Source organism: Pteropus alecto, unplaced genomic scaffold (assembly GCF_000325575.1).
Source record: "Pteropus alecto unplaced genomic scaffold, ASM32557v1 scaffold121, whole genome shotgun sequence".
NCBI classification, from domain to species: Eukaryota; Metazoa; Chordata; class Mammalia; order Chiroptera; family Pteropodidae; genus Pteropus; species Pteropus alecto.
In genome coordinates, this window is record NW_006434369.1 from 11,714,994 (window position 1) to 11,736,025 (window position 21,032).

The following is a 21,032-nucleotide window of genomic DNA, read 5'->3' on the forward strand; positions in this document are numbered from 1 at the left end:
TATTCCATAATAATGAAAGATCAACTCACCAGGAATTCATAATAATCATAAATGCCTAATAAAAGCTTTTAAATAGATGAAGCAAGAGAAATGCTGGGTTGGTTTAATACTCAAAATTAATCAATATAACTTACCATGTTATCGGAATAAAGAAGAATAATCATTTGATTGTTTCAATAAATATATAAAATATTTGATAAATATCAGCTCCCAGTTGTGTTAAAAACTCTCCATAAAATAAGAATAAGAAATTTTCTCGACTTGTTAAGTCATCTTTAAAATATCATCACATAACATTTTACTTATTAATGAATCATTGAACAAATTTCCTCTAAGCTTGAGAATAAAAAAAAGAACACTTTCACCATCTTTATTTAATATTTAACCAAATATCCTAGCCATTAAAATAAATAATAAATAAATAAATAAATAAATAAGTCAAAGGCCTTAAGATGATAGAGAAAATATAAAACTCTCTAATTGCAGGTGAAGCAATTGTTTATGTAGAAAATCCTAAGGAATACATAAAGTGGCTGTTAAAGCTAATTAATTAATATGTTCACAAGATATAAGATTATTAAATAAAAATAAGTTATATTGACATTTACTAGCAGTAAATATTTGGGAAATTAAAAAATAAATTTGCAGTAAGGTCAAGCTTTTAATACACTAAGGAATAACTATAACAAAGCACATACAAGGACTCAGTGCAAGCTCTAAAGCAGTACAGAGAAAAAAATGTAAAAGACAAAATAAATGGAGAGATGTAACATGTTCACAGACTTGAATTATTAATAATAAGAGATAAATTTTAGCCTAATTGATCTATAGACTCAATGAAATCCTCATCATAACTTTTTTGGGGTTATTTTTAGAAGGATTTTTGTAGACACTGATTAATTTAAAAATTGATATAGAAATGCAAAAGACCTGAAATGAAAACAACATTTGAAGAATTACACTACTTGATTCCAAGACTTACTATAAAGCTTCTGTTCAAGACAGTGTGGAAATGTCCTAAATAACGAAAACTAAATCAACAAATGAGAATTAAGAACCCAGAAATAGATCCAAGAATATATAGTCATTTGATTTTCAACAAAAGTGCCCAAGCAATTTAATGTATAAAATAAATTCTTTTCCAAAAATCATGCTTGAATACAGAATATCCATATTAAAAACAAAACAAAACAAAAAAACAAAACAAAACAAAAAAACCTCTCAACTTCTACCTCACCTAATACATAAGTATTCATTTTCTGTGGATCATCAACTTAAACATAAAAGCTGACACAGTAAAGTTTTTAGAGAAAAACAAGACAGTATTTTCATGACCTGGGGATAAGCAAATGTTTCTTAGACAAATTATGGAAAGCAAAACATAACATAAAATAATAAATAAATTAGACTTTATTAAAATTAAAATAAAACGATTTTCTCATCAAAGATATTGTTGAGAAAGGAAATACAAATCAGATGCTAGAGGAAAGAGTTTACAAATTACATATTTAACAAAGGACTGGTATCTATAACACGTAAAGAACTTGAACAACTCAATAGCAAAAGAAAATAACTCAAATAAAAAAGAACGAGTAATTTGAATTACACAAATGGCCAATAAGTACGTAAAAAAATAGGAAAACTCATTAATTATCAGGGAAATCAGAGTTAAAACCACAATGAGATACCACCACAAATGCCAGCATGGTTAAGATTAAAATAGTTGGCAACACCAAAAGTTAGTAAGGACTTGTACAAAAAAGTACTCTAACATGAGGCTGATGAGAATGTAAAATCGTACGAGTATGTTTCACAACTGGAAATTAGAAAGTTAAACACAAATCTATTATCATATGACACAGTCATTCCATTTACTCAAGATATATTACATATATATTCACAAAGAGACATAAAAGAATGTATTGAAGCTTTATTTATCATAGACAGACTGAGAACAGTCTTAGGTGTTCATCAATTGGAGAATGAATAAACTGTGGTATACTCATACAATGAAATATTACTTATCAATAAAAAAGCAAACTACTAATAAAAAATTATGAATTTCAGAAACAGTATGTTGAACAAAAGAACTTCACAAAGATAGTACATACTATATAATTTATTTTATATAAAGTTACAAAATAGGCAAAATATCCATGACTATAAAAAGTTTGAACTGAAGCTATAGGGATAAAATTTAATAGAAGATACATAGGATGATATAATGTTCTGTTTAATGATAGAATTTGGGTTACAAAGATGTATATATTTGTTAGAGTCAGTGAATGTATATTTAAAATTCTTATAATCGTACAAGTATGTTTCACAACTGGAAATTAGTAAAATTTAGTAAATTTTACAACAAAAAGTGGTAAACAAATATTTAACTCTACTTAATGATATTCACTCTTAATATTTAAGGAGATAGCACTAATTCCTACAATTTATTTTGAAATGTATCAAAAATAAATGGAGTGTTGGGTAGATAGATACATACACGATAAAACGACTATCGTAAACTGTTAATATTAAAAACTAAGTGATGAGTTTAAGCATATTCACTTTCAACTTTATTGCATGTTTGAAATCTTCATAATACAGTGTTAAAAAAAGTCTTCATTTGTTCATTTCACTATCACATTGCTTAGGTTTATATTCTGAGAATATTAAATAATATTTGGAAAGCCACTGAAATAATGCTTGGCATAAGGTGGGTGCTAAATAAGTAGGTTTTTAAAAACTAACTCATGAAATAAATATAACAAATACTAGAGATATCAAATTATGTGTTATCATACCACAATGTATCTGTAAATTCTCAAAATGCACTTTTGCTGTGTGGGTTAATTCCAGCAGGTTTAGAACTGGTTTGAGTTGTGTTGTCCCGTGCCTGCATGGCACGTCCCCCTCGGCAAGAGTAGTATTGATTCACAGTGTTGCTTTGTAAGCATGGGTCCAAGGAGTGGTTTGTGTTATCTTGTCAGCATTGTTTATTGATAACAATAAGATTGATGATTTGCAGCTGGTTGGTCCCATTGCGACTCTCAGAGAACTCAGCAGTTGGATTGGCTACACTGAAAGAATATACAGGCACAACTAGCAGGATATTAGAAACTCTGACCAAAACTTTATTTTGGGCTCCCTGATGCAAGTTATTCCAGTATAGCTCCTCTGAGAGGGCAACGAGAGCTCCCTCAGACTTCCCCTGCCCCTTTGCTGTGAGGTCTTCTTTGTCTGTAACGTGTCCTTATTTAAGGCTGCAGCTATAGTTTTCCTTACCCTGTCATAACCTGTAGGTTAGTAAATATTATCATTTTGTGATTTCTTTAGCAATAGTGCTATCTTTAGGGTCACATGTTAGTATAAATTTCTATAAATAAATTTAGATGAAGTATATTATATTGTACATTTTTATTTTATTTTTTACAGAAAAGCAATAGCAGAGGCAGGTTCTACCATCAGTGGGAGCATTGTTCAGCAGATTTCCATCTCATGAGAAACATGGAATCAAAATATGGAGTATTTAATAAAAACAAATGACTTTGACTAGACATTTGTGCTTCATCTAATCTAAACTAATAGTTGAGAAATATGTTTTGGAGACAGTGAAATTTATTTTAAGATATTAAAAGAAAATCAATTATAATTTTTCTCTAATTAGCTTAAAAGCAGCATAGTATTTTTTATTTATCAACACAACAAATAAAACAGACTTTTAAACAAACAGTTATCTACTGGAATATCATGAGTAGTGTCTGAACAAAGTGAATTATGTGCAATCTGCATGCATGTCTACAGAGTGCAATGTTTTCTTAACAGGATGAAAAATTATCAATTGCATATTTTGATTTAGGAGAAGTGATCATCTAGATTCATATTAGTTATCCACTGTACTCTGCTAGCATAAATCAGGCTTGAGAGATTGTCAATTGTGAGTGACCCTTTTCTTTTATACCATTTAGAATTCTGAAACAACGATCACTATATAATATCCAGGGGTATGTAAAAATAATTGTCAGATAATCATTTACACTTGGAAGAACTTACTGAAGATGAAGAGAAAAAAATTAAATAGTACAATATGAGGTGTTAATAGAGGAAATAAAATAGAAAGCTGGGTTATGAAGGGGTTGGTCAAGTCTTTCCCAAAATTATTCTGCAAAACACTACATCTCTAAGATATTTGTTGAAAAAAATACCCTGTGACCAATTAAATTTGGGAAATTTTTCATGGATTATCCATGTCCCCATGCTTACTCTAGATTGTCCCAATTAAGAGAAATGGACTAAAGCCATAGAGAAATCCTGAAGTAAATAAACGTGTTTTGTCATTGTTGTTGTTGTTGTTGACATTGAATAGTTTATCGTGCTACCTCTTTGTTGTTATTCCTTAATTAATCATGTTATTCCTTAGTTAACCATGGAACTCTTTTTCTTAGAAGCGATATTACTGTGTTAAGCACAGCACACCTCGGGAAGAGCTAGATTATTCTAATAGAAAGGACTCTGTGGAACTGAGAGTTTGTGGAAAAGGATGATTGTACATGAAAAGTGCAAAAAGGAAAACTGTATCATCTTTGGCAAGATTCTTTCACCTGATCTAACCTAAAAAAAAGTTTCTATTTTCACCTTATGTACCTAATATTTTTATAATATGCTTGTGAAAAGCTCAGTAACATGGGGTTAAATGCGGTATATTTTTAAAACTTCTTAAAATGACCTAGAAGCTGGGAACCCATCTCATCTTTCCCAGCAAATTGTAAGTTAAAAAGAAATAAGCATTTCAGAAGATGATGTAAATTCAAAGTCATGGATTTGTAACCATCGGTGCAAGCTTGGGGTTAATTAGAATATTGGCTTAAGAGTACTTCGAAACTTTATATTAAGTATTACAATTTTTTAAAACAAAACAAAACAAAATGTATAGTTTTGGACCATAACTACAGAAATAAATCATCGTAAAAATCTTCCTGACTGGAGGAGATTTGTAGGAGATAGTCTCTGAAGTATGTGTATTGGTGAGTCATGACCAGTGGAAATGTAAGAGTATGTATCCTGTTACCACATACTTAGAAAAGTATTAAAAGTAAGAATTTTAGATATTAAAAAGAGAAAGCAGGCCTTAAAGTATTGAGAAACGTTTCTATCATAACAGAATTGTTCTGAGAATTACACAAATTTCTCAGATCTTGATGGGATATACATTCACCAGGCACCTCACATATTCCTATTTCTTTTCCATTTTAAGTCCCCATGGGTCTCTTGGATATTTAGAATTAGTCTCACCAGAACTATTTCCTATAAGAGGGCTGTGACCAGAGTTGATCCCACCAGCAGCACATTAGATATAGGAATTTTAAGGACAGTAGAGGTCATTATTAAGCAGTTCTTAAGCAAAAGGGCTTTGTTCCATTGGTTGGGTATTTAATATTCTCTGGCTGTGCTTAATGCTATATGACCTGTATTCATTAGAAAGAAGGCCATATTGGTCAAAAATTTAGATAAATCATAGAGCACCTAGGACTCAGAGTTTTATAAGAATCAACAGGTGGTAAAATAAGAAACACTCAGTACCTGTGAGATCTTGAGCAATCATACTTTCTAGAATTCAATTTTGCCATCTGTACGGTGAGAGAATTGGAGTAGCTGGTCTTCAGCAACATTCTCGAAATGAAAACAAACGCACAAACAGAACAAAATGAAGCATTACACTTTTATTGAGATCGGGATCCAGGTGGGATGAAGAGTACACCCCTGCACTGAACAAGTCTCTTAAGGAGGTACCCTGTTCCTTCTTGTCTGGAGAATTCTAGTTTCATTATAACAGTCTAAACACTGGATCTCAAATCTCATTCAAAATAGCATTTTCAATGTTCTAATTTATTATGGTAACTTAAGGAACACAGTCTATTCTCTTTTCTTCATATGAATACTGAAAATAATCAAATGAAAAGCAGCTATTTTGTAAGCAGCTGAATTTATTGAGGGAAGAAAAAAATGAAAAGAAGAAGCCTTTTATTCCTCTAAAATATTAAGTCAACATAGATAGTTGTATATAATTACTAGAATTTTTTTTTTTTCTAAAAGGTAAGAAAAACTGTTTCACCTTCTAAAAGGTAGGGTAAAAGTCATTGCAAAAAGCTAGTCTTCATTATACAAAGGAAAATATTTGGTGGAAGTCTGCATACTGAGATACTGTAGAGTCAAACTATATAGGTCATAAGTTAATTTCATGCTGAATGTCCCACATAGAGGCTGTATAGAGGTTAGCTCATATTCTCAGCCAAACCTTAGATCCCCCTTTTTCCATCTAATGTTATATCCTAGCAAACACTCTGAGGATGACATCACATAAACTACTGCAGGAGACCAAGGCACCTCAGCATGAGATAAATAAACAGCATTTTGTCAAACTTCCAAAGGTGCATAATATATTGAACAAACAAACAAACTTGAATGACTATTGGAAACTTAAGTTGATTATCAGTAGTGCACAGCATAAAATATTTTTTAAAACGAATGCTTTAAATTAGGATAAATATGACAGCTTAAGGCTGAATAATAGCTACCATAGTCAAAGATTTCTGAGATACATTTCTTGGAATTGTGGACCAAAATAGAATTCAAACAGATTAATTAACAATAATGTTTGTGTTTCCATTGCACTGAACCAGAGTAAGCGAATTCTACATAAACAAATATTATTTCCCAAGAAAATTGTGTTGTAAGATCTTAGGGATGCTGCCGTTGGCCAATGCCCAGACTTCTGCCATCACAAAACTAGAAAAAGAAAACTACTATGAGGTACCAAAGAGGGAAATCAACTATTATGGAAATTAAAGAGTTTTCTTTCTCTTAAAGCCACTCTAGTGTTAGAAAACTCCTGCATTATTTTGAGGTGGTGGGGCTCTGATAATCAGGTAATTAACTCAAGTAACTGTTCTTGGAAACTTCCTTTTCTCCATATCATTTATCATCATTCTCATTTTGAAGGATGTGGAGTCTCAAGGAAGACAGATTTTCCAGCTTTCAGAGAATGGTGTTAGAAATGGGGTTCAACTGGCACCCTGCCAGAATTTCATGAATTTTTTCATCGTCCATTTTCTTTCAGATCCTGCTAGGGTTGTAGTGGAGGATTTCCCATAACCAGGACCAGAGGGTATGAGGTAAAGAATAGTCAGTATTGCCCTTTTTCTCAAACATGGTCATCTTTAATCTCAATACAATAAAAGAGGGGGAGAAATCTGTTTTAGATTTAAAACAACATATTCCTTCCAAATCCATGTCTGAGTGCTTTGAATAGTGACACACTCACATTGCCTTTTGACTCATTTGTTCCTTCTTTCTATTATTCATTCATTGTCTCACATTTGGTGATTCAACAATCATTTATCATTTTTTTAAAAATAAACACAATGCTGTGGGCTAAGGAGAAAAACAGATTTGCTCTTGCTGTCAAAGATGTGCTGCTTTCTTGAATGGTGCTTCCATAAAGACATGGAATTCATTAGCTTTATGATGAATGTGTTGAAACATAATGGAACATACTCTGAATGTTGGAAGATTGGTTTTCTCAAGTGATTTTCCATGAATTTCATGAGTTATTTTTGGCCTATAGTCTAGTAATAGTTGATCTAAGCTAATGCCTTGATTTCCCCAATATCAAAATGAAATTAGTAATACACAACATTTACCCACATTGTGGAAATATTTGGAACTTGTGAGAGATGACTTTTGCTATTTTTAAGAATTAATACATGTTTTGACAAATTGTTATATCACACTTATCAGATGAGAAAATTAAAACAACAAATTTTCATGTAAATCCTTCATAGTTCAGACTTTTTAATTGTAAAATGCCTGTGCAAAAACAATGGTTAAAAATAAACTAAATCAAAAACAGTCATATTTAAAATTATTAAATAACAAATGCTTAAATTATAGACGTGAATAATAGTTTTAAAGGCAGATAGTCCCTTTACATTTCTGTACATTTTCTATTTCTTAGGCCAGTTACCCCTAAAAAATAGCAATCCAGAATGCTTATCTCATGTCACCTTTAAATTGATATTTGAAATGTATTAGCCTTTTCCAGTTTAATGGACAATATCATGATTATTTAATTTCCAAATATCATAATATAGATTTGAATGAATGTGATTTAAAGATTCCAAATGGGTCTCCTAAAATGCACATACATTAAGTGATTAAAATGGTAATTTAATGAGATTGTAGGCCATTTACAATCCTATAAATTCTTGAATTTTTTTATTTTATGATTACTTAAATGCCTGGTGCCTACATATGTGGTCAAACTCTCTTCTATAGCTATACTACTATTTTGAGATAAGAAACTCCATGCTATGCTGACAATTTAAATGAGAAATGAAAAAAATTGCTTTCTATAGTTGTCACCAGTTTCCTCTTATATAAATGGAATATCTAAATCATAACATTTTAAGCTAAAACAGCACTTTTGAAAGTTCAAATTCTCTTGATCTATAAAAGTAATTTATGACTGCACAGTAGGCAAAACAAAGGTTACAAATCCATGGCCCAAATTATTAAATAGAAAAGACCAAGGTGGGCATAATTATTTTTACATTTCTGACAGATGCAATTTTTCACATGCTAGAGCTTAGCTGAATGATGGGAAGGGTTAGGAGAAGTGGATTGTCATGAAATGTAGATATACTTGTGGAAATTGCTTGGTGGGATGCAGAAATGAGTTTTGATCTTTCACATACAGCTCTCTATATAGAAAATCCAATATGTAGTATAGTTATGGGGAAAAAAAAATTTTTTCTGCTTGTTTTACTTAAAATTATATTTGGTCATGTAGCTGAAGCTTGAATGCCTGTTAAAAACAAAAACAAAAACAAAAACAAAAACAAAAACAAAAAAACAGCAAAAGCATTCCAAAAGTAAAGTTTTCAACTATGAGCAGCTTATAGTTTGCAGGTTACTTCCACTACAGTTCCTCCAGTTTCATATCATCCATAAAAGGAAGAGGCAGGTTTGTATACTGTTTAAGGTCTTTCCAGATGTAAAATCCTATATATTTATTACAATGAAGTCATGATGGATTGATGAATAATTACATATGTGATAAAGGAAGTCTAATAAAATATTGAGTAAATAGTGTGTATATAGGTTTTGCTGTGTTTAAAAAATTCATGACTAAATGTTGAAAAATACAATTTTGATTAATAATAGTCTACACTTGTGTACTGAGATATAAAAATAGATACATGTATTCACATTATTTAGTATTTACAGTGACATCTGAAGTATAATTCATTTTTTTTCAGCTTCATTTTATAGATGCAACTGAGAAGGGAAAGGACTTACCTAAGCTCACATAACTAATTAGTGGGAGAATTTTTTTAAAAGCCCCTGATAGATAGAATTAAAGTTTAAATTAAGTATTAACATATATATCCCCTTTAACAAGTAATCATTTCTACCTTGGGCATTTATTAAATGTGCACAAAGCACAATAATAACAGCATACTGTTTTATAGCACTTTACAAGGTAGTTTCACATATGTCGCCTCATTTAATTAATAAAACAAAACTGTAAGATAGGTCAGAAGGAAATATTACCTATATATTAGCAATGAGATCTCTTGAGCCAGAGAGATATCATGACTTGCTCAGGGTAACAGAATCAATAAAAATGGAAACAGATCTAGTCTCAGAACTCTGCTTGTCTATATCCCACTGGAAATGTGAAGACTATGAAAGAAAAGAAAATATGGACTTTACTTATAAGCAACTAACAATCAAGTTGATGAGATAAAATGTATTTTATGAACTAGAAAATGAATAAAGAACATTAGCAAATGTTATCTTGACTAGGTAAAAACAAACCTAAAGGAATTTATTTACTAAAGAAATGCAAATTAAGAGAGAAGACTGCTGGTACTTTCAAATGACCGTGATTGGGGGGCTAGGAGAAAGGGACAAAAGGTTAAAGAAGTATAAATTAGTAGTTGGTAGATGGTCATGGGGTTGGGGAGCATGGTATAGGGAATGTAGTAAGCATTAATATAATGGCTAAGCATAGAGCCAGAGGAGAGATCACGGAGATCATTTATAAACTATATAAATGTCTAACCAATGTACTGTATACTTGAAGCCAGTAATAAAATTAAATTAAAAAAAAATGACTGAGACTAGAATTTCAGGCACTGGTATCAATTTTAAAAGTTTTGGAAAAAAAGTTTCAGATTTTATAGATATTTCTCCAATTCTCCAGCAAGTTTGATAGTATGGTAATCGTCACTTTCATCTTCTAAAATGTGAATGTTAAGATGGTTCACTTACAAACTTGACTAATCCCTTCATTCATACTTCAGACTATACAATAAAAATTCATAATTGGTCCATCATGAAAAGGTTCATGGTCCATCACCCTGACCTCAATCTGGTAAGCCTATTTTTGAAAAGAATGTCACTGTAACTATCTGTAGCAGAATAGTATAAATATTCAGAAGTTTACAGTGACTTTAAACAATGCAAATCTATAATAACAAAATCCAGGCAAAATATTGAAAAAAGGTTTCAAACACAGCAGAAAATATTGGTTTTGGATTAAGGAAATTAAATTATATGGTTTGAATTTATTATCTTGTGTTGATACAACTTCAAATTGTCAAAACAAAACCAATAAAAATATTTTATTTTTCATTGTGGAGAAGAGGAAAGTAGAAAAATAATAAAATTAAGACACTAAGTGTGGCAAAACAAAATTTTAAGATTGATTTCAATTAGTTTCTTAATTAAGATATTATTATTATATTATTGTTGTACATTAAAAAATAAGAATGAGTTAGATTTTCTCTGATGCCTGCATGCAGATTTTATTCTAATAGTCAACTATTGCCTTTGGTCATATAGCAGAATGTGTGATTATATCTATACAAATACAGTACAAAATCTATACAAGGCAAAATCTAGTTGCACAATAAAAAGTCATGTAATTATAGTCCATTAATACATAATTCTTATATGAATAAAGAACTTAGAATATGATACAATAAAAATTCTTACAAAATTGAAAGACACATTCAGGCTCTAAGAAGAATGAAGAAGGTCATTCCATGTTTGAGTGATAATGATCCTGTATAAAATCATTGGAGAGTTTTCTTTCCTCCTAATCTCTTCTCTAATCCATGGCAGGGGGTAGAATGTCGGCACCTTAAAAATCTTAGGTAAAAGCATTAGTTTCCTCATTCCCAATCACTTTAATTGAATGTGTAGTGTGTATACAGAACTGTAATTCTGTCCAGAGATTGCTTGTCAAGCCATGTTTTTATTGTAATTACCTGATTTGTTCAGCTTTAATCGTATTTACTTTTGAAGGTCAGCTGTCCTGCTCAGACATGGTTAGCTGAAGTAGGGAAAAATATGTAACACCCACAGGCAGAAAGCCTAAAACAATAAAAAAGAGAGGGAGTACAGTTTTCCCATTTGGACAAGAAACGAAGTAAAATTGTCACTTACAAATTATTATAAGCTGACAGATAATATTATTTTTGTCACTTCATCACAGTTCATATTCACTTTTACCATTTGATATTAACTTCTAACTTTGGTGGAGGGTGGTGGTGAAGGCTTATAGCTCTCCTTTGAAGATTTAATTATCTTTATTCTTGTTAGATGCCAATGATGATGAATTATGTATAATTAACACTTAGACGAGAACGCTAAAAAATAGACAGTATTTCTCTTTTTCCTAAAAAAATTTCCACTTGCAAAATTTATTTTAAGTCAATTTTCTATATATTTCTATGTATTGTGAAACCCTTCCCAAATTCGTACCTCTGGCTCTTGATTAAACTTTGGTACTGAAGAGAAAGTTTAACATTATAACTCTATCTCAAGCCACAGATCTTCAGGATTATAATCATAATCATTTAACATCAATTATAAATAATTATGAGGTGATAGATAGTAACTAAACTTATTGTGGTAATCATTTCATCATATATACATGTCAAGTCATTATGTTGAAAACTAAACAGTGCTGTACGTCAATTATATCTCAGTAAAACTGAAAAAAACTAAAACAAACAAAATCGCAAATATAATAAATATATAATAGTTTCTGATGTATTCGCATTTAATTAATACAGAGCAAACCACTTGATCACATCTTAAAATTTTTATCGGCAGGAAATTACCTAGCTAGTGGCTTCATCTTGTTATTAATCTCAAAATAATGGTATGGAAGAGAAGAGAAAGAATAGTAAGAGAAAGTTAAGTAACATTACAATGCTGTTAGGTCCAGATGGGCCCTATCCCTACTCTCCCCCAACCCCACCACATAGTGTGGAAACCAGACTTCTCCCTTACCTTACCTTTGCATGGGCACAGGACCTTGCATCCAGGTTGGCAAGGCTACATGCTTATTTCCCACTTCACTGGACTCTCCTTCCTTCTCCATCAATTTACCTACCCGAAAAAGCCCTCCTTAAGCCCCATATAAGTTTCAGGTCCCCTCGCATTTGGGGCTGACACCATCACTCTGTCACTCTGCTGCAATAAATCTTGTTTAACCCCTTCCGCATTCCTCCTTTGGCGAACCTAACATATGCAAAATTTAACTAGTATATAAGAAACTGTAGAAGGATCTGATGGGGAACAGATAAGATAACTGGACACTTTGTACAGGGCAACAAGGAGATATCCTACAGAATTGCAGCCATAAAGGAAACAATAAATTTCAAGACAGAACTAGCCACCATAATACTCTTTTCTCTTGCTGTGTGTCAGCTCCAAGCTGATCAAGAAAGGAAGGTTTTGATGGTGAGACACCCAGTTGAAAGAACACATGAGGAGCCAACATGAGAATGAAATGGGCAGGCACCAACTTTATTGCAGGGAGTGCGGGCTTCTGCACTAGGGGACCACATGAGCTTTACATATGTCAGAGAACAATAGTAGTATTCTGCCGCACATGTGTAATAAACAATAAGCTGAGTCATACTTGCATAAATTAGGCGCAGGCACCTTACTACATTAATGTAACATTTTAATCTGGAGTCCTATCCCTAGCTGTGAGCCTGGATCACAGCCAGACCTAGGACCCACATTCCACCCCTACAGAGTTGCAGTGCGGGATCTGGCCTAGAGGGCACTACCTTGGGCCCATTATCCACAACAACAATATAAAGAACAACAAAATATTACCAGGCTACAGGCTACAAGGGCTAGGATGGCTCCTGTCCTCTGCCAGGAGAACTCCAAGGAATTACACCAAGTTGTCAAGGGGTCTCCTCCCAGAGCATGGATGGCTTGGATTTCAGCATCCATTTCCTGAAGAGCTGCCTGTGCCTGCTTGACATGATCAGGAATATAGAAACAGCCTTCTTCATGGAGTATGGCACAAATGCCACCCTAGCCAGCAGTTAGGAGGTCAATAGCCATGTGGTTTTGAAGAACTACTTTCCGGATTTGCGAAAATTTGGTTTCATCCATTAAAAGGGTTATAGCCTGACGCATAGCGTTCAATGCCTGTGTGGTGCGCTGGGCTAAAGCTACAATTCTACATCTATGGATCTCACTCCTGGAATGAATAACACCAGGGGGTAGAACCACCATATTGCCTGTTTCTGCTGGTGCCAGCAGTTATATATGGGATCCCAATTACAAGACAATTGGGGCAAGGTGGATAATATGCGTCCAGCTAAATAGGGACGTCCCCAGGTACAATGGCTGGTTCAATCAGCAGGCAAGTAGGGCCAGCCGTAGTGCCCGCAGAGCAAGAGATACCCTGCAGGTAGCCAGTCAGTAGGCTCTGTACCAACATATCATTGCCCATCCCACCAGACCTTGGAAATATTAGCAAGGGTGGTGTTAGCACGCAGATCGGGGGGTAGCCACCCAATGATATGGTTGGGCACAGATTTTACTTGTTCTGTGCAGTGAGGGGCCTGCTCCCGCAATCACACATGTTCTCCTGCCAGCTATCCTCACCATTGGGCATCTCATAGCATTAGATGGTGCAGTGGGTGCATCAAGGAGGCTAAATGAGGAATGAACATTTTCCAAAATCCCAACAGTCCCAAATAGATGTGGAGTTGCTTCACGGTTTCAGGTCGGGATATGCCTGTATCTTATCAATCGCCACCTCTGGCATTACTTTTGTCTTACTCGACCAGACAACTCTCAAAAATTTGACTGAGAATCCAGGCTCCTGAACTTTGTCCTCATTGACTACCCGACCCCAGTTGGTGAGAGTTTCTCGCAGGCTGGTCGCCGCTGTTTCCAGTTTTGTAAGAGAATCAGAGTTTAGCATTATATCATCAATATAATGATACAAGAGCACTGCAGGTGGTCATTTCCACATGGTTAAATCTTGAGCCACGAGACCATGGCACAAGGTAGGGCTGTGCAGATAACCCTGGGCAAGGATGAGAAATGTCCACTGTTACCCTTCTCAAGTGAAGGCAAAATGTTCTTGGCTTTCTGGGTCTATGGCAATAGAGAAACAGGCATTTGCCAAGTCCACCACATAATGGTATCATCCAAGTTCATGTGACAACTGGTTCATGATGTTCGTGACATTCGGTATGGTGGCATGCAGGAGCGGCTTAGCCTTTTCAGCTCCCAGTAGTCGACTGTCATGTACCAGGCTTCTTCACTGGCCACGCGGGGGAGTTGTGTGGGCTATGATTAGGATGAATGACACCAGCTTCTTCCAGCTTCAGAATGGTGCATCCTATTTCCTCATGGCCACCTGGCAGGTAGTACTGCTTTGTGTTCACTACCCGGGTAGCCTGGGGCAACACCACGGGGTATGGTATGGACGTCCCTGGATAATAGTTTTCACCTGGATATGAAGGCGAAATTCACCAGCTGTTTTACGGTCAAGCCTTGCTAAACATCAATCCCCAAAATGTACTCTTGTATAGGGAATATATACACTTGGTATGTCTGAGAAGGCAATCTGCCGATACCCAGTGTCACAGGGACCTGCTGCACACAAATGATTCGGCTCCCGTAGCCTTCTATAGTTGCAGTGGGCCCAGAAAACTTGTTCGGATTCCCATAGAGCAGGGTGCTGTCAGCACCAGTGTCCACAAGGGCTAATACCCTCTGCCCATTGCGGGAGACCAATGTATAGTCAGTTCCGCAAGTGGCCTCTGGTTAACCGGCTTCCCCACCAACCAGGCGTCCCGGCCAAATCCCTAATCAGGGAGATAATAGACCAGCTGTACCTCACAAGTTGTGGCTTTCCCAAAAATAGTAGTGAAACTGCTGGTCAGGGCGCAACTGATTCCACAGCGTCAGCAGCACTTCGTTAGGATTGCTGCTCAATCTTTTCTGCAGCGACCCCTGCTGCAAGGAGATCAAACCATATTTGCCTGTAACTCACTTTCACAGCTGATTGGGCTGGGCTCTGCCCTGTCCCCCCTTTTCAGCTACGCCTTCGTCAGTGCACTAGCTGGTTTGGGAGGGCAGGGGGTGGCATAACACACACTTGGGTGGAACGCTCCTGTGTTTCATTTCCACATCCCCCAACCTTGCCATGGCAGATATTACCTTTGTGGATCTACCTATCCACGTAAGGGCCTAGCAGTGCTGCCATGGTGCCAAAAGTACCAGCCAGGCCAGAGGTTAAGATCAAGTCCTTCATACGGGTTGTAAATACCTCTTCATCAGGGCTAGTGTACTGGGCACGAAATATCATCTGTCACATGCCCATTTCCCGAATTATCTGGACTAGATCTAAGTGCATGGTCCATCTGCTCACTGTCTCTGGCAGCTGAGTGGGCCCACATTGTCCGTGCAGCGGACATGAGCCAGTTAATCAGGGAGCGATTGTCTGCACCCCTCTCTGTATGCACCACATTCTGGAGCCGCATCCTGATGGACCTTATCACCGTGATGGAGGCCAGTTGAGCCACCTCTTCTGGAGATAATTCAGTCCTTCGACCCTGTCATCTCACAGCCACAGTAGCCACCCCGGAACCATCCCGGCTCTCTGCTGCACCTGTTTTTTCAGGTCCCAGAGTTTGGCAGGGGTATACTGGATCAAGGTGGTTTGCTTTATAGCCTGGGAGGGGGTGCCACCAGCTTGTCCCCCCGGGGCCAACAGCTGCTCTACTGCAACCTGCTGTCGTATCACCGGCCATACCTGTCGTGAAATCACCAACAGGCTCCCAGACCAGGACGATGGCAAGGACCCATTAGAGCCCTACAGCATGCAGTCAGCTGCTGCCAGCCACCTTTCTAGCACTTCTTCCTGATGTTGCAATTGTTGCACCTGCTGAGCCCGGTCCTGAACCTCCAGGTTGGCCTGCCGCAGCACCGCAAGGCCACCTGATCTGCTGCCTCCTGGTGAGCGGTCAGGACATTCTCTCTAGCAACTCCAGGACTTTCCAGAGGTCCTCAGGTTATGGCTTCACTCCATCTCAATCCTCTGGGACCGTCCACGTAGCCAGATAGGCGGTCACAGGATACCACTGGGAGGCGGGAAGCCACATGTCTTCTACCCAGGTATCCTTCACCTGGGGATCGTCTATAGTGCTGGGGGCTGTACTCATCTCATCCTGCTGGCTATGCCATGTGTCAGCTCTGGGCTGATCAAGAAGGGAGGGTTTCAGTGGTGAGATGCCCAGTTGAAAAAATGCACAAAGAGCCGACATGAGGATGAAACAGCAGGCATCAACTTTATTGCGGGAGCATGCGCTTCTGCGCTAGGGGACTGCATGGGCTTTATATATGTCAGAGAACAATAGTGGCATTCTGCCACACATGCGTAATAAACAATAAGCTGAGTCATACCTGCATAAGTTAGGCACAGGTACCTTACTACATTAATGTAACATTTTAAATCCGGAGTCCTATCCCTAGCTGCGAGCCTAGATCACAGCCAGACCTGGGACCCACCCTGTGTAACAAACAACCCCCAAACTTAGTGCGTAAAACACCAAAAATCATTTTATAGTTTAGTGAGTTGATTAGGCTCAATGGGATGGTTCTGGTTCTCTCATGCATTTACAGTTTGACAATGACTGGGGCTAGACTATTTCAAAAAAAGCTTTCTCAATCATATGTCTGGGACCACAGTTGGGGCTGTCTGCAAGAAAATTTACATATCACATTTACATATGCCCTAGCTGCTTAGCATAGATACTGGGTTCCAAGAGTAAGCATCTTAGAAGCAAGCAGAAGCTATACTGTTTTTTATGACCTAGCCTTGGACATAGCATCATAGAGTGTTATTTTTATTTCAGTTACATTCTTATCCTTACAGAGAAAGAAACACTGACCCCACTTCAGAAGTATCAAGGTCACACTGTAAGAAGAGCATGTGGGATGCAGCCATCTTGGATAATGCAAGCTACCATGTCAAGTGCTGAAGGGTGATTAGGATAGTAGTTTAAAGTAACTTGCTACCAGATAGTCCAAGTGAGCATTGACTAAAGGCTCCTGGTGGCATTTTAATAGGTGAGCAAATGGCTATAGTGTTCAACAAGTAATTGGAATATTAGAATATATATACATATATATATATATACACACACACACATATATATGTATATATATTCTATACATATATACACACACACACATATATATATATATACACACATATATATGTATATGTATACATATATGTAGGAATATAAGAATATATATACATATATATATATGTATATATATATAAAGTGGTTAGCCTTACTAAGGACTTGTAGTTCTATCTCTTTCTTATAATTCTGACAGTTTTGCTTTATTTATTTTAATGTTACATTATTAACTACATATAAATTTGTGAATATCTATCTGCTTAGTGTTTTCTTTCTTTATCCATATTAATTAATTTCACCTTAAAGTCCTTTAGTCTGATAGTAATAATTGTTATGGTAGCTTACCCTTTATTAGCATTTTCCTGTCATGACTTCTATTTCTTTGATTTCAAATATTTTATGTAGTTCTAAGTGTGTCTCTTTTAAGAACATAAATATGAATTTATTGATTTAAGTACCTTTTAAAATCCAAGCAAATATTCACTCCCTTAAACAGTGAGTTTAGTTCCTTTTTATTTATTGTGATTATGTTGTGTTTGAGCTTATATTTACTATTTTTTTCTGCTTTGTAAATTTTTTATTTATTTTTTTCTCCCCAAGTTCCAAACCTAGGGATGACATTTCTATTATAACGGTTGGTGTTAAATGTCTGACATACAGCTATAGGTAAAAATTTTTTGACAAAATCTAAAATTATTTTGCATTTCTATTTTTTCACAGTATATCATATGCTTGAATTTGCATTTCTCACATTTCCAATTAGTATTAATCAACATTTTGATGTATTTTTAATTCAATATTTATATGAAAATGCTAATAGTTCCCTTAATTTATTAAAACGTCAATTTCTGAGTTCATTATTTTTTCTCTAGAATTTATTAATTCTATTAATTAATTTTATTAAAGAGCATCCAATAGCAATTCTTTCACTGGTAAAAACTCTTAGTCTTGCTACATATGAATAGCTTGAGTATATATATCTAAACTGATATTTATTTTTCCCTTAGCAATTAAGATATTTTTTTATTATTTTCTGGCATCCATTTTTACTTGTGAAATGTCTTCCCAAATTATCAGTATTATCTTTAAATATAATCTTTCTTTCCTCTCTAATAACTTTTAATATTTTTATCAAGTTTTTATTATTTTAACGCTAAATGTCTAGAGGTGGATTTATTTTTATTCAAACTATTTAATACTCAAAATGCTCTTACCATTTGAAGATTCATATCTTTCATTAATTCTGGGGGGAAATTCCATCTGTTTTCTTTATAAATAATGATATTATGATGTTTGCTGTACTCTCTTCTTCTAGATATCCTATTTGATAACCTACAGGTTAAGATCACAGACTCTAGATTCTGATAACCACATTTAGTTCTGCTATTTTCTGCCTGTATGTCTTATTTTCCTCATATTCTACCAGAAAGTTTTTAGGTCATTTACTTGTCCTCATTAAAAATTATTTTTGAATAGACATTTCCTGTGCTGTAAAACTCAATGCCTGATCTAGCACTTGAGACTCTGTATAGACTCTGCCTAACTAAAACTCTTAAACCTAATTTCTGCTAATCTACTATCCAGAATTTAGCTCAAGTTAAACTGACCTACTCATTATCTGCTGAATTTACTATAGGCTTTCTAACTGACACATATTTTGAAAGTTTTTCCTTTTCACTGAAATACTTTACTTCATTTATCAGCATCCTACCCATTCTCTATTGCCTTGCAGGATCTCCCTCTTTTCCATGGAGAAAACCCAAGTAGAAATAATTTCTGTTTACTCCGAATTCTTTTGAGAATTATGTGTCTATTTAGAGTGAATATATAATGTGTAAGGTTGAAGTTCATATATTGTAGAATAAGGTTGTTTCAATTTGAACCCCAGCTCTCCTATTTATGAAATGTATTACCTTAAAAAAGTTGCCTAATCTCTTTTATTTTCCAAATCTGTAAAATGGGATTAAGAAAAAGTGTTATTGTGAGTTAATAGAAGTAAAATCTCTTAAGTGGTGGTTAAGGCATCGTATATACTATTTAGCATTGGTATATTTTCTAATATTTTTAATTACATTGGTAATACTTGTCTCTTACATTTTAAGGTGAATGTTTCTCCTCCATTTCTGAGGATTATTTCTAAGCAGAGAGAACTCAATTGGTTGTAAATCCTAGCCTCTCTGCTTTCCTTGACTCACTTTGTTCTTGTAAATCTAGACTGACTCCCACATTTTCCTCTTGGGTCACAAGTTGCCACAGAAAACAAACTTTTTGTTTTTCCCTTCTTGAGGCAATTTCTGCACCTAGGGGTGGGGATAGATTGGATAGCCTTGGTCATGGTTACCATAACTGGATGGACAAATCTATCAGATATTGAATTTCACACATCTGGTCCATTTGGCTTTCATACTTAACTATGTTTATCAGCTTAACCTTATCAGTAATAAGGTTTATTTTTTGGACTATATCTGCCAAGCTTTGTTTTACTCTTCAATGCATTAAAAATTCAGCAGGTAATAGGAGCGCCCTGTTCAGAGATTTTACTACCTCAGTTTAGAACCATACAGTTATCATTAGCTTGAGCAAATATCATCTTAGTGACAATACATATTAAGTAAATATTTGCTCAAGTCAATGATCTGTTATGGTTCTACACCAGATGAGAAAAACTAGATATACTTAAATAAATTTAATTTAAAATTTCTCTCTGAAAAGATAAATAATACCTTACAGAGCTTATTATAAACAAATCAATCCTTAGACCGAAAAAAAAAAAAAGAAAACTTCATGCAATATTAGGCAGCAATTCGTAAGCACTCAGAGATAGCTGGACAAGAGAACAGCATTATCGATTTTTCAAAACTTCTATCCTTTTGTAAAATATGATTAATTAATTTATGCTGTTTGCACCATCTAAATCACATCTATCCAACCTTGGCATTTTTGTCTGAGAGGAAATAACAATGGGAAACTAGATGAGATGCCAACCTGGACCAGCACTGACTGAATAGACTGAAATAGATATTGAAGTACTGACATTGTGAGCTATCAGAGAGTCAACTGAACTATGCATTTGAGTTAATGGTAAACTACTTTTAATTATGAGCTATTGTCAAGCTAAGCCTACAACTCATGTCATTCACTTTCCTTACGGCAGTGTATAATAAAGGATACCGAAATAATTTAGACATTTATTTTCGCATTTCACTGGACCAAATCTTCATGGACAGGATTGACAAACTCTAAGAATCTTGGGTTAGTGTCCTTTTATTTTTTAAAAATTTCACATATAAGGAATTTAATACAGTCAATATTTTAATTTATTCTTCAGCAACTAAACTCTTGACTTCTGATATGACTGTACATAACCAAATCAGTCAAAGCTCATTAAAAAAATCAGAAACCTCTCTATGTCTTAAAAGCAGAGGAAATTTAATTTTGGGATTTACAGTAATGATGTAGAGCTGAGGAGCCAAAGAGAAGGTAGCAAAG